A 15,986-nucleotide genomic window follows, 5' to 3' on the forward strand; every position below is an offset into this window, starting at 1 on the left:
CCTCATTAGAACTGATTCAAATGTATTCTTTTTAATGGCTGAGTAATACTCCATTGTGTATATATACCACAGCTTAAAGCTCTTAATGTAGTAATGTTTACAAATGGTGGGCATAGGATAAGTAATAGGCAGTTGTTGAAAGTGAGAAGGGAGGGACAGTCTAGTTACTAAAGCAAACACACAAAGCACTGGAGTATAATTGAAGACCTACTCCATCTACCCACCCCCCAAATTCCTCAAATAAATCCCTTAATGATGCCACTTTCAGTGACTCATATCTGAATATTATTCTAGGGCATAAAATAATGCCTGCTTTAACATTAACTAATACTTTATTGACTGATAATGATTTTAAATCATCCTCATTCCCCCGAAAATATTGGCCTTTTAAGTGACATGCAAACTGAAAACTGAATTGGTGGCAATTGAACTAACAGAGAAGAGGATACATGTAAAGGCCTGGTCTACTCACCATAAATGTGAACCATGCTTTATTTTCTTTGATGCCTAGGTATCATCTGCACCCTCCAAGTATAAGGACACAGTAGTGGAATGAGGCCACAGACTGGGTGTGGGTCAATCACAGTCAGGTCACTGAAGTCAAGTCTGAAATATGCTGAGACAAGCAAAAATCAAAAGAGTCTTAATTATCAAGCAAGTATTGGAGATGCCCAGAAAGTTTACTTTAGAGAGCCATCTGAAGACCAGAAGATCTTCCCTGAAGGGATCATTCTCATTTACAGCATGGCTTTTTATCTAAAACATAAATAATAGACTTGGAGAACTCTCCTCATGGTTACTGAAACTCTGCCTGTTCTCTGGGCCAATGCTAGTCAGGTATTCCAGTTCTCACACTGAAAAATAGGGTGCTGGAACACTCTGTCTACAGCAACTCTCAGCTGAGATGGAAGAGAACAACGGATCTACAGAGAAGACTCCCTCCACTTTAAGTCCAAAAGAGAGCTGATGATTTCCTCCTTCCAGATGGCTAGGCAGATTGAAACTGGGAAGCCTCTGGGATCGCATCTATGCTGCTTTCCTCAGGCCAAGCAACTGATTGCTCTCCAAAAACAGGTGAACAAAAATCAAAGGTAAAGCACTGTCCACATCTTTATTACCTGCATCATTAACTTCTATCCTCTCAAACTACAGAGGTGATGAAATACAGGAGCTTTTTTTTTCTTTTCTCCTAATAGCATTCTGGATTATAAATAATACAATAAAAGATCATGTTTTATTTTGCCTCCAATCTCATATGGATTTGAAGCATGTGGCTTTTTTGGCGGGGGGGGGGGGGGCACGGGGTGGAAGGAGCAGGTTAATTAGTGGTTTGAAGTGATGATTCTTAGGCGTGGTATACAAAATTTCATTAAGTAATAGTAGAGTGTTCTTTACTTGCACCAGAGACCATTCTAAAACTAAAGCATACATTTTAAATCAGGGTCATGGTGAGGTAAGGGAGGCAGTGGTGCACATAAGTAGACTCACAGGTCAGAGATCACAAGGCATGGTGTAAGACTCTCCATTGTGCACACTGCAGCATTAGCATTCAGTCCTGGAACTCATGGAACAGATGCCTGTTCTAGTGAAGCCCTGTCTTCTACACTTGCTTTCACTGTGAGCATTTTAGATAACAAAACTACACATTTATAATGTATAGTCTCTCCAGCAGGTCTTTTCCTCACAGGTTTATCTCTGTTTTATTGGTTTGTTGCATGTTGAATTATCTTTACATCTCAGGAAAACTACTCCTTTTTTTTGTTTCTCCCAAATTTCCCTTTTCTCCCTCTTTGTTATTCATAAGCCTGCTTCAAGACATGGAGTTTTACAATAAGAAGTGTTGGAAGACTACCTTCCTTTCCATAACATGGGAGCACTAAAGAAAAATAAAAAAATCACTTCTGAGATTGGGCAAGGAGAAAAGGGAGAAAAAGCAAAGGATGAAGGAGAGAACATTTCTGAGCAAGCAATCCTACCCACTTACTCTGTTGCCCTGTCCTGAGTTGAGCATCAAACACGATTAGGCCAAGTTAGACAAACAACCTTTAAGGAAGATATGGATTCTTCTGTAAATGTGTCCTAATGATTTATTGCCTGACACTTTTGACTTTCTCAAAGAACTGGATTTAAATCATTGACCTGGTATGGAGCTGTAGGGCAGCACTACCCATCTTCTAGAAAGGTAGTGAAATAATAATGCTTAATATGTGGCAGCATAAAATGTTTGAGTAAACTGAAAAGACTGGAAGTGCTACCCTTATCCAAACACCAGGGCAAGGTGAAAAAAAAAATAATAATAATGCTGATATGTTTCAAATTATCCAGGCAAAGTACTAAGACATACCCTTTTACAAAATCTCCAGACTTGTTGTATTAGAAAACTATGGCCTTCTTTATGAAGACAAGTGAGGGGGTAGGTGGTGGTAAGGACGAGGAAGGAACAAGAGTGAGAGAACATATACTGACTATAATCATTAGGATTCGTTTATTTAGCATTAATTTCTCCCATCCATTCTTAAGTACTTCAACTAGTGTGTCTTCAGAAAAGACTAACTAGAAAACTGTTTCTGGGTTTAATAATTTTAAAATAATAAGAAATTTATGAAAGATTATGTTGAAAACTAAAGGATAGAATCTAATTCTGAAGTTTTAAAATGTTACAATTTATCTTTTATAACAATGCTAATTGAATTCAAAGTTCAGTTTTTGAGTTTGTTCATGTAAATCCTTGATGTGATGAGTAGTACGAGGATGATCAAATCAGATTTCCTTCTCTCTGAAACTTGCCAACCTGGGTAAAGTCAAATTGTATCAGGTATATGTCTTAAGTGAAGTCCAGTAAAGTGTTAGGTAATTCCAAGGAATGAGACATTACATCAAATTATTAAGTAAGAGTTTTCCCAGAGCAAATGGTGACTGACTCACACAGCTTTTGTGAATGGATAACGTTTCTCTAAGTTCAAGGAGTGGTGAGGACAGAATCTCTGGCACCATTCTGAAAGCAGAATAAATATTCATAATATGTATGCCAAATAAATTAATCCACTGTAGACAAATATGAGTTATAGAGCTAGTAAAGGGAATAAACTTTCAGCTATAAGATGAACAAAGTCTGAGGATCTAATGAAAAACATGGTGACTATAGTTGATAACACTATATCATGTAATTGAAATTTGCTGAGAGTAGAACTTAAATATTTTAACACTCACCAAACAAACAAACAAAAATCTTAGGTAATCTGGATAAAATCCTTGGAAGTTACAAGTTAACAAAACTGAAATAGGAAACCTGAATAATCCTATATCAAAGAAATTGGAATTGTGATTTAAAACCTTCCCACAAGGAAAATTTGGGCTTCCCTGGTGACCCAATGGTAAAGAATCCGCCTGCCAATGCCGGAGACATGGGTTCCCTGCCGGGGTTGGGAAGGTCCCTTGGATACAAAAATGGTAACCCACTCTAGAATTCTTGCCTGGGAAATTTCATGGACAGAGGGAACTGTACGGCTGCAGTCCATGAGGTTGCAAAAGAGTTGGACACAATTTAGCAACTAAGTAATAACAACAAAGAAAATTTAATCCCATATAAGTTCACTGGTGAATTCAATTCAAAATTTAAGAAAACAATATTAATCCTATGGAAACTCACTCAAAAAATAGAGAATGGAACAATGAGGTCAACAGTGATGGTTGGTTTGAGAGATTCACAATGTTGAAGGAAATAAAGCACTGGAAATAGTTAAGTATAAATAGTGAAGTAGAATGGCAGATTGTGAGGTTAGTGGGGGAGATAAATTGACTCTAAGAATATGGAGGACAGAAGGTAAGAAGGTCCTGGTGAGGATGAAAGAGGAAAGTGATGGTGTGTGATGTGAAACCATGGTAGTCAGAAAGAGTAATTTCAAATTTTAAAATCTTAGAAGCGGTTTCAGTGATAAAATAGTCCAAATTCTGAATAATGATGTGATGTATATGAATGTCAGGGTAATTTTGAAATTACCTAAGATAATGATGAAACTAAGAAAGAAAGAAAATTAGGGGTCTAGTGATAAAACTGGTATAGAATAGAGAAGGCTGCCATTACATGTGTTTAGAGACAAGAACAAAGATGGGAAGAACTTTCTAATTCCAGGGCTTTTCTATCCTCTGTGGAGTAATTACTATACATCAGCTGGTGTTGTAGACACAAACCTTGGTTATGACATTTTATACTAACTATAGAGATGCTTGCTCCTTGGAAGAAAAGCTAAGACAAACTGAGACAGTGAATTAAAAATCAGAGACATCATCTTGCTGACAAAGGCCCATATAGTCAAAGCTATGGTTTTTTTCAGTAATCAGTCATGTATGGATGTGAGATTTGGACTATAAAGAATTAACACTTTTGAACTGTAGTGTTGGAGAAGACTCTTGAGAGTTCCTTGGACAGCAAGGAGATGCAACCAGTCAATCCTAAAGGAAATCAGTCCTGAATATTCACTGGAAGAATTGATAATGAAACTGAAGCTCCAGTATTTTGTCTACTCGTTTTGAAGAGCTGACTCATTGGAAAAGCCCCTGATGCTGAGAAAGAAGGCAGGAGGAGGAGATGACAGAGGATAAGGTGGTTGGATGTCATCACCTAGTCAATGGACAAGAGTTTCAGCAAGCTCCAGGAGATGGTGAAAGACAGGGAAGCCTGGCATGCTTCTGTCCATGGGGTCACAAAGAATCAGACATGACTGAGAGACTGAACAACTGCAACAAATGGAGTTGTTAAGTATGTATTAATAAGTAGATATTCATGATCATACTGAGATGCCAAGATTAATATATTATCCAAGATCTCCTATCTAAACAGTGGTGGAGGCAGAACATAAACATCGTTTAAAAAGTGCCTTAAAAGTCCATATTCTTCTCGATAAATCATCAGCCTAATCACACAAAAATATCTGAAAGCAAGATAGGATGATTAGAGAAATCCAGTAACATTTACTGAGCTTTTACTATGTGCCATGGGAAGTGCTAAATATTTTACATATATCATTTTATATGATATTCACAGGAACCCAAAGAAGCCAATATTATGTATTTCCATTTTAGGAGAGGAAGGAATTTATATTTATAGAAGATTTTGAAATTCTTAGGTAGTAAGGTTACTGAACTAGGAGTCATAAGTTCTGACTCCAAAAGCTACTATTTCTGTACTCCTTCTTAGATAAAATACTGGAATGGGTAGCCATTCCCTTTTCCAAGGAATTTTCCCGGCCCAGGGATGGAACCCAGGTCTCCTGCATTGCAGGAAGATTCTTTACCACCTGAGCCACCAGGGAAGCCCCAAGTATTTTCCACAAGGTTGATAATATCCTGGGGAGAAGAATGGCGTACAAGACTGCCAGCTGCGTTGAGTTCCAGGAGACAGTTGGGAATGCATCGCTATTCCTAGGGTATAGCCTTCCCACAAAAAGGTGAGGGGTGTTGCAATGTTCATGGAAGTCATTTTTGCCCTTGTCTTCTATTTCTCATAAACAGCTAGCAATACTAACAGAGGCTGCAACAAGGCAGTCAAGAAGTAATTGACCCCACTGATCATGCTGATGTGACTGAATGGAAATATTCCTTATGATGAAGAAAGGAATAAAAGGAGAAGAAAAGGAAGTGAAGTCTTCACTTTTTTCTTGAAGCCATGACATGTATTAAACTGAATCTCTATTTATTACAGAAGCAGATCTCCTTTTTCTACCCAGGATTGAGGTCATAAAATAATCCGTTGGGATTAAATTGTATAATTAGGACACAGAACATTTATTTCTACTGCTTTAGGTTAAGAGAAATTATTTATCTATCAATCCATTAATTCAATGCTCATAGCCCTTTAATCCATCTAATTTTACTTTTTGGTTGTAGCCACTGAAAATCAAATGTTTTAAGGCACTATAGAAACAATTACCAATTTACTCCTACTAAGCTGATAAAATGATCCAATTTATTAAATTATTTTACTTTAGTCACTGTAGAATGCTGAGAGGAAATATAAGCTGAATAACGTGAGCTAGAATTTTGAGATATTTCATTAAAAACTACTTTAATAGACACTATTTTATTTGGACCGAAGAAGGCACATTCCCTTCAAGATGCACATAGTTGAACCTTGGAGACAATGTTCTTTCCGTTTTCTAGTCTAGGCATATAAAGAATTAACAGAAGGAAACTTAAAGACATATTCCCAGTTTACAGGTTTACAGCCATCATTTAAGGTGCTCTGGATTGCCTACCCTGGAGAAGGCAATGGCACCCCACTCCAGTATTCTTGCCTGGAAAATCCCATGGGCGGAGGAGCCTGGTAAGCTGCCGTCCATGGGGTTGCACAGAGTCGGACACAACTGAAGTGACTTAGCAGTAGCAGGATTGCCTACCCAGTGTCATTTAGTTCAGGCTAGAATTTAGGCAGTGTCAGCAGATACATGGACATCCTTCCAAGAGGTCAGCTATAGCCAGAGATATCTAGCTACATTGTGGGTCTGAGCTCCCAGGGGGTACTCAGGTTCTACTCTTCTTCATCTTTATAGAGTGAAAGTGAGAACAAGCTTTTAAGTGGAAGATAAATAATCTGAATTTCCACATCTAAAAGGCTCCCTCAGTTTAGAAAACTGTTGGACATACTAACTGCCCAGAAGTTGCAGGAAAAACAAACAAACAAACAAAAATCAGTGTACCATTAAAGATGCCTCCCTAACTGGCCTCTTTATAATAGCCATCTTTTATCTTTTTTCCTTTCAAATGCCTTCAGGCCAATTCTCCTTAAGCCCCACTTAAGTTCCACCAGCAAACCGTAGTGTTCAGGCTACTGCTTTCTCATCACCTCTCCTGTAATCACTTTCTCATCCCTTCTGAAATGTTTCCCTCCACCTCCTCTTTCATAATCGGTGACCCTGCCTTTTCTTAAAGCTCTTCTTTAAAACTTGAGATCAAATTAATCACTTTAAAGACTAAATGTCATCTGGTTAGCTCTTGCCCTTATCAAGTCCTTTATGTAAATCTTTGGAGATATCCAGGAAGTTGTTCCAGAATGGTAGGAGAAAGAGCTTAAAGGAGATTCTGAGCCAACAAATTGATAGCTAAAATGCATGTCCACAGTTATAGTCTACACAATCTGCAGAACTCATAGTCTAAAATTATTAATAGAGAAAAAAAAATCCAAATGTTTCATTTTCCCAGCATTACATCAAGCTAGGAATTATTGTGAGGAATGCTATCAGTAATATGATGCTGTCAGCACTACTATCTCTCAGAAATGACAGCTCTATAATTCAAATTTGTCTGAAGTGGATTAATTCATTCAGTGTGCATTTTGTGAGCATTATCCTGCTCCAGCACGGTAAAGTTACAGAATATGAGAGCTGAAAGGAACCTCAGGAATCATCTCACACCCCCTACCCCTGTTATTTTTCTATAAAAATCACTGTGGGAGTGTGACAAATAAAATATGTGTGTCACTTCTCATTCACTGCTATGTAATAGGTGAAAAAAATAAATGTGTTGAGACTTACACCATGGCTACACCACAACCCACAGGCATTTTTAAAGTGTGGGGGCCTGTTAGAGTTGAAGACTCTAAAAAAGCAATAAAAGATGCCAAATACATCTTCTTCTTAACCCAGTTCATTCTTCTCTGGAGAAACATCACTGGATTATGGAGCACGAAGCCTGACCATACCTGTCCCACCTGGCTATGTGTGGAAAATGGAAATTCAATACAGAGAATCTGACTGAGCTCAGGATTTCCAGCTGGAAAATGGATAAAATGATATTTGTCCCTCAGAGTTAAGAGATCAAGAGAGACACACTTTGTGAATTTCAACTTGCTTTGTAAATATAATAGTGTTAGTTCACTGCTCCTGCTTTTAGGCACTTTCTTGGAAAGATATAGCAACAACTGCAGTTTTACACGGATAAACTGATTTTTCAGTTTCTTAATGGTACATTTCAATAACAATGAAGATGAAATGTTGGGTTTTCTTTTGCACTGAGCTTATATTAACCACTTTCTTATGAAACACTGCTGCCCACCAATTCTTCAGCATCCTTTTGCTTAATTTGATGTAAGTTAAAGTCAAGGTTATGAAAGAGGAAAAGATTTCTTAATAGGAACAAAATTAATTTATTTCATATTACAAATTTTTGAAAAAAATTTCTCCTATTGAAAATCTGAAAAGATAGAAAATTATCTTCTAAAAAAGTCCATGATTATGGCCAAGAACTGCTGAACTTTGGTAGTGTATAGTCATTTTTCCTTTTTGTATCATTTACCTAGGTCATTTAATTATTCTTATCAAGTAAAAAAAGTTTATATACATATATATTATATTGTTTATAAATGTATGTATATGTATGTAAAATGTTTATATATATATATTTTTTAAAGAACTCAGGAAGTTAGTTATCCAAAAACTAAATATATTTGAGACTAAAAGCATTGCTAAAATTTGTTTATTCTGTGCATCTTAGTAGAAATGAACACCATGAAATGATGGAATATATTATTAAAATATAAGAGGAGATTGCCATAGCTTAGAATCCTTTCCCCTCATGTACCACAGTTGTAAATTATTTGCAAGCTTCCTTTTTTTTTCCCAATTTCATTAATGAGTTTATTTAAACTAAAAAAAAAAAAGATAGACTGAAATTTAAATTAAAAAATCAGTATTTGCAAGCTTAAAGTGTTTTTTTTTAATATAATATCTGAATATTTATGAAACAAATAATTTCTATTCCCTTTACTTAACAGTAATCTCTGTTGGCCCACCTCTAGTTAATTGTAGATTAATCATTTTTTTATGTATACCTCATTGCATATAATTATACAATGTATAATTAAAAGGATGAACTGAAAAAGGTATGAGACTACATTTTAGCCCTTGTAAATGCTGATTGACTGCTATAGTGAAATTGGTGTTACTCTTAGTAAAGGACAAGGTAATCTAAGGACTGCCTACTGAGAAAATCCTTTTCTATTTGCCTATATAGCCTGTCTAGTTTGGTTTTGATAATAGATAGAGGAAACTTTAGGTACAAAAAAATAAGAATAATTTTCTTTATTTTAAACCTCTGTAATTTTTATATTTCTCCATTTGAAAAATTAATTAAAATCTATTCCTGGGAATGTATTTAATTAACCAGATAAATTAAAAAGCCTTTCCTGAAAGTGATGGTCGTGCGTTTAGAGAACTAAAAACGTCGAAGGCAAAGAAGATTCAATTAGTCAAGCTGTGTGTGTGTTTTTTCAGTGGCTAAGTTGTGTCCAACTCTGAAACTCTATTGACCAGGCTCCTCTGTCCATGGGATTTTCCAGGCAAGAATACTGGAGTGTGTTGCCATTTCTTCCTCCAGAGGATCTCCCAAGCCAAGGACTGAAACTGCCTCTCCTGCGTTTCTTTCTTGGTGAGAGGATTCTTTACCACTGGGGAAATTAGTCAAATTAGAAAATTTAAAAAAAAAAAAAAAAAAGATCAATAGGATATTAAAAGAAAAAGTGATAAGTAATGTTTTATAAAAGAAGAAATTTGACCAGAAAAAAGTTCAGTATTTTTGTTATTAATAGAAGATGACAGCTTTTATTGTCTCTCTCTTTTTTTTTTAGCTAGCTGACTGATGCTGTGAATAACTGTGGTTTCTGAATCAATGACTATGCTTTGCTAATGACATTTTGAAAGAGACTTTGGAAACAGCATGCACAATCAATGGTTTCAGTTTTCACCTCCCTAATTATTACTTAAAATGCTCAACTTTTTGTTTGTACTTAACTATGTTATATCTTCAGATATTAGCAAGACATTGAGCACTAAAAAGTGATTCCAAAGTATGGGTCTGCATCAGACCTACCTAGCTGCCACAGCACAGAGACAGGACAAAAACAATGGAACTACAGACCTTCCCCAGGGCTATTCTATTCCAATACATGACCGCATTACTGATTTCATTTTTTAAAATGTCTGGGAACCATGATATTTTGTCAAAATTCAGACTATATTCTGAGATAGCTGGGAAGGAATGGCTTTATTTGATACTAATTATTAACCTTAAAGAGGTCATTTTCCTTCTCTGGATTTAGTTTCCTTCTGCAAACTAGGAATAATGAATATCATCCTGTATATTATAGAAACACCAAGAAAAGGCAATTAAAACAATGTGGAGGGGACAATGGAAGGATATTCAGGATACTGCCAGATGGAGTCCCTGCTGTAGAGGAAGATATCTAATGTTTTGACACCTGATTCCATGTAGTCTCAAATGCAATGCTTTCATTGTATCTTTAACTCTGACACTGAAAGTGGGTAACACATCTGATTCTTCCTTAAATGCAAAAAAAAGTGAAAACTTGGAAGTCTTCTTTGCCTATCTTGCCTTCGGGCTGCTTCTCAGATATAGGCTCAAATGTAAATGCAAAGTCTAAGCAGTAACTTCATATAATGCTCAAAGCCAATACAATATGGCCAAGAAATGGGAATTTTTCTGCAGATGTTGCCTCGGTAGGAAAAGAATTCCCATAGAAGACAAAGTGCATCCGTGCTGAGTCAGGGTTAGGGCCCCATCCTATGTGGTCTGTACATCCTTTATTATATAGTAAGAGTCACACTGGAAATATTCTGTTCATCTCTCTGTAGAGCTCCTGCATCAGGAGATTCTTGAGACTAAGATATTAAACATTAATAAATGGAAAACCCAAATTAGTTGATTACTATAGCCTGGCTCATGGCTTTTCTAGACTGGCAAAGTGTTTGCCTAGTTGCCTTATGTTTCTTTTCTCCAGCCTACCCATAAAATCTCTGTTCTCCCCCATATAGTCCTCCATTCCTATCCATATATCTCTCTATTGCTCCAAAGCCTCAGTAAAGATACAGCTTGTTTCCACAAGAGAGTTAGTGACTCTCAATTTTACCCATGACCATAGGAGAGAAGAAGGTGTGTATCCCCTCTTCTAGTGCAACTCTCTAAAACTATTATTGCAATTAAAAATGATATGTTGAGTAAATATTTCTACATAAGAGTTCTATTGAAGAGAATCACAGTTTGACTAAGTTATTCTGTAGAATAACACAGCACCATGAAAATAATAATCCTTATATTAATATATTGACCTTTATTCTCAATCCCTTTAAAATATTTTTAAAACATTTTGCTTTCATAGCTCCTTTGTAATTGTCCATTGCTTAAAGAATCCAAAAGGAAAAGATTGCAGTGTTGAGAATGTATAAAAAAGGGAAAACTCTTTGCCACCCCAAGGACAGTAGCCCACCAGGCTCTTCACAGGGATTCTCCAGGCAAGAATATTGCCATGCCCTCCCCTGGGAAAAGGGAATAAATGTATACAATTAGGACACATATTGTAGCTTTCCCATCACAATATATCAAAACTTTCATTTTTCTGTCATTTTTACCAAGCCAGCACACAGCTTCTATGCCTACCTCCTATCAGCAGACTAACATTTGTGCTATTATATACATCATCAAGGAGAACTCACCTGCTGCTGTGGATCAAGCACGCCATTCCTGCCCTTTACGCTACATGCTCACAGTGACTTATTTAACCAGGTGACACACTAATATTGGCCAAAAGCCCTCTAGCAATGCTGATATCAGGTTAGGAGGGATGAATGGAAAGACTAGTCACAGTCAGTCACTGAGTGAACTCTTGATGGGAATATATTTACCTAAAAGAAAAGTCAATCTAAAAAAGTAGATGTAATTAATAAAGTTACATTCACACACATGATTGAATAAATAATAGACATGAATGTTAACAACATAAAATCAGTATTAAGAAACTTGAGAATTCTAAGAAAGTCATCAGTATGTTAAAATCTGTGTTGCAATTTTACTTTTGTGAAAAAATAAGTACTAAGTCTCAGGAAACATTTTTCATGTAATCATTGTATTGCACAATGCAGGGCAGCTCAAAATGGTTCCAACTCTGAGATAAGCCCTGCAAAGACAAGTTAGCCGTCAAATTGTCTTCATTTTTCTGAAAATTTGGAATATAGAGGAAGCATTTCGAGAAAACCAACCAAAAATAAGTGCAAACTCACCAGTGTGGGAGGGAAAAAAAAGGGAAGTGGGAAGGGAGGTTGTTGAGAAAAGCAACTGAGATTGGATGAAAAAATGACCTGAAAGTGTGAAAGAATGCACTTCCTCTGCCCTTTGCTCCATAAATGTAGCTATTTCCATAACACCTTAGCTACATTCCATCCAACATCAATACCTCCAATCTACTTGCCTTTCTAGTTTACAGACTCTCTGTTGTCTACTTTTTCTCCTTGAGACATTCAACCCTGCATAGAAGTTACCAAGCCCTATTTCCTTTCTGTCAAACAAAACCTGACTAAATTATTAAACATTTCTATGCCTATATCAAAATGTTCCTGAGCAATCTGATCTCCCTCATCTCTATGGATGTCAATATGATAGCACCTTTCACCTTCATCTGAATTGCTAATGACAGGGAAAGTGCTAATTGAGACTGAAACAATAGCTTTTAAAACTTCCTCTGTCCTCTGGTTCAAGGCACAGGCATTTCAATCTATAGACTTTGGAAAGGAAACGTTTTCCTTTGATATCTACTAATTCACAGGAAAATTCATGTGCGTCTATATGTATTGTGTACAGGAGAGGTTTTCTCTAGAATTTATCAATGCCAAATCAGCTTGCTGTGGCTAGCTCACTCTATGTAAATGAGTGTTCAGGAATCATAATAGGAATTGGCACAATTTTGAATGACCAAACACCCTCATGTTTCACATCTTGTAAACTCTGTAATTATTTTTACCTGAATGGGATTTTCCTATTCTTCTCATTTAAGTCAATTATTAATTATACTCACTATCCACTGATTCTGCCCTTACAGATTTGGATTTTGATTCCCATGCAAATGGGCTTCTTTCTTTCCCTATTTCTCATAACTCTCTCTTATGAGTAAATGGCAAGGATAACTCTATTCCAGCTTGATGGCTGATGGATTCTTTTTACCCCTACATGACCCACACACTTTTTCTCTTTCACTCTCTAGCAAGTGTTTTCTGACTAATAGAAATGATTGTATCTAGGGTGAGATGGCTATCAGGCAGTTACTGTTTGTTATGGTTTGGAGCCCTTCAGTTGGTGACACAGAAGCGGAATTTCATCCTTATTTAAGAAGAAATGGCAGGGAGGTAATGTGTTTCATTGAGTCTGTTTGTAGGGGATACTGTGTTTCAAATTCCAGACAGAAAATTACTGAGGAATAGAACCAGATTAATTCTTCTAAACATTTTCTGCTGGAAAAAAAAAGAAAATTTGGAAACGCACCTTTCCTATCCTGTTTCCTAAATTTTTCACTCCTCCCAGCTGTCCCCAGAAATGTTGCTTGAGGCTGTATAAATGTTTTACTAATTCCAGGAGGCAATATGGCAGACTTATAGGAGACAGACTTAAATTTAAATCCTGGGTCAATCCCTACCAGTTTTGTGACACTGACAATTTCTTAACATCTCTAAACACCTGATTACTTATTTAGAAGATAGAGGTTTTAACATTTAGTTCACAAGGTGATTATGAAAATATAATGAAATGGCATAAGTGAAGTATATAATACAGTTCTTGGAACATAAAATGCTCAAATTATGTTTAGTTCTCTGTTTCTACTCAAGCATTTTACACATAATGCCTATGCTTTTTGTACTTCATTGTCAGCAATACAAGAATATCACAGAACACCTTCCATACTCTCACTGGGCTAGGTTAGATCAATCTTGTTAAAAATACACCTGGAATTCTTTTCACGCGTGTACGGATTTTAGTGTGCTGCTGACATATTGTTAATGCTAGGTTATAACTTTACTTAGAGAGTTCATGGACATGAAAGGTAAGCTTAGGGCAGGGCAGGGCAGTGGCAAGAAGCTATCTGGGGGCTCAATGACTCTGTGGCAGCCCCCCACCATGCTGGCAGGTGAAGTCCTACTTCATCTATGTTTAAGGTCAGCACCTGCAATGAAGATCAATGGAAAGAGATCGATGCCACAGAACAAAACTGTCCATTGAATGTTTTGCCTTGTACTATAGAATATGAAAGGTTTGATAAACAGAGGTGTGGGGAGATATGTCCTTAGGTTTATGAGATGGTGCTTCTTAGCTTAGTAAGAATGTCCAAGACTTCTCTCCTTTAAACAATCCCAGAGAATTTTCTGTTTTATCCTTCGAGTCTGAGAATTAGTGGCAAGCTGAGTGGTTTAGATTCTAATGTAGAAAATTCTAGATTCAGTTGTTAATCCAAGTATTCATTTATATACCAACTGTCAGTAACTGGAACTCCTAAGTACTCTAAGTGTTTCTGGGATGGAAAATGTACATCACAATGTTACCAATGCTTCCTCTATCTTTCTCCCTCCCTCCCCAACCCTCCTTGCTTTCTTCTTTTCCCCTTCCCCCAAACATGAGGGAAAATTATATCAAGTGGACCCCGGAACTAGGCATAGTTCACTCCAACCCCACCCACCACAGCAGCAGCATTGCTAGAGTCTCAGTTCTCTCCACATCCCTTCCTATGCTTTCCTTTTCCACTGAGATAGAGGGAGCATCAAAGAGCATTTTCTAGGCTTGAGAGACAAATGTTCTGATCCTTACTCTCCAAAGAGATTCTTAGACAGTGAGATGCCAAAGACAAAATTGCTGTTTAATGCATCTAGACAGACAGGGCCATAGATAATCTCACGGATTCCAGAGGGTGGTGAAAAGACTTTAGAGAGGTCTCAGTGATTCCCATCACCTGTAATTCAAACTCTTTTATCCTCTCCCCTTGAGTGAGGGCAGGAACTGTGATCTGCTTCTAATCTGTCATATATGAGCAGGTGATTGTATGCCACATTCATGATAAGTTAAGATGGGAACCTAACTTGCCAGGTGACCCTTTTCCTTGCTGGCTTTGAGGAAGCAAGGATCCATACTGGGAAGACCTACATGGTAAGGGATTGAGAGTGGCCTTTAGATGACAGTCAGCAAAACTGTCTAACAGCTACAAGCAAAAAAATACTGCCAATGACCACATAATCTTGGAGGTGCTTCCTTCTCCAACTGAACCTCAGCTAAAGTTGAGCCCTGACTGACACCTCGATCACAACGTTGTGGATTTTTCAATCAGAGTCCAACCAAGCTGCATGAATGACACTCTTGATCCACAGAAAATGAAGCATAATAATCACGTGTTGTTTCAAGTGACTGACTTCATGGCAGCATTGTTCTGCATCACTAGGTAACTAATAGAGCTTAAATGGAAGGAGGGAGGCAAACCTGAGAGAGTCAGGAGATAGGAAGAAGGGACACTTTGGCTGCAGCTGGTTATTGAGAAGTGGGTAGCATCAGATATTTTTGCAGATTGTGATCCTTCAAAAATAAACTCTGAAATGGAGTTGATGGTGCACAAAGTTATTAGGAAGTGCCCTTGGGATCAACACCTGTGAAAGGGAGGTCGAATTTGTCAGGACAGAGGAAGAAGTGGCATTGTACCACGGGATGAACAAAGGCATCAGCCAAAACACCACAGACAATGGAACTAGAAATACTTTTCAAAATTGTCATGCACAGGACAAAAATAGCTCAGGCTTTATACCATCATGGCGGACTGCCACTGGGTATACATAGGAGGGTTAGGTTAGGTCAGGAAGGTTATAACCCTGTGTAATGTGTTATCAGCTGAAGACTGTCTCCTGACAGTAATCTTAGCAACTAGGGCTACTGCCCACCATTGACGAAGCATCTGGACCTGGTATCATCATGTCCATTTCAGATATGTATCTGCTGGACTAACTGATTTGTGACTGAAGTGTGAGTTGCTCTGTCACTTACCTGGCTTATGTAGGCTCCCTGTAAACCTAACATTGCTTTGAAGGGTAGGGTGATCTAACCTTGATAACTAAATTTCTGCCATCAAGTTGGAATAGAGAAGTAAAAACTAAGCTGTGCTATAGAAAAAATATTTT

Source organism: Capricornis sumatraensis, chromosome 1, assembly GCF_032405125.1.
Source record: "Capricornis sumatraensis isolate serow.1 chromosome 1, serow.2, whole genome shotgun sequence".
NCBI classification, from domain to species: domain Eukaryota; kingdom Metazoa; phylum Chordata; class Mammalia; order Artiodactyla; family Bovidae; genus Capricornis; species Capricornis sumatraensis.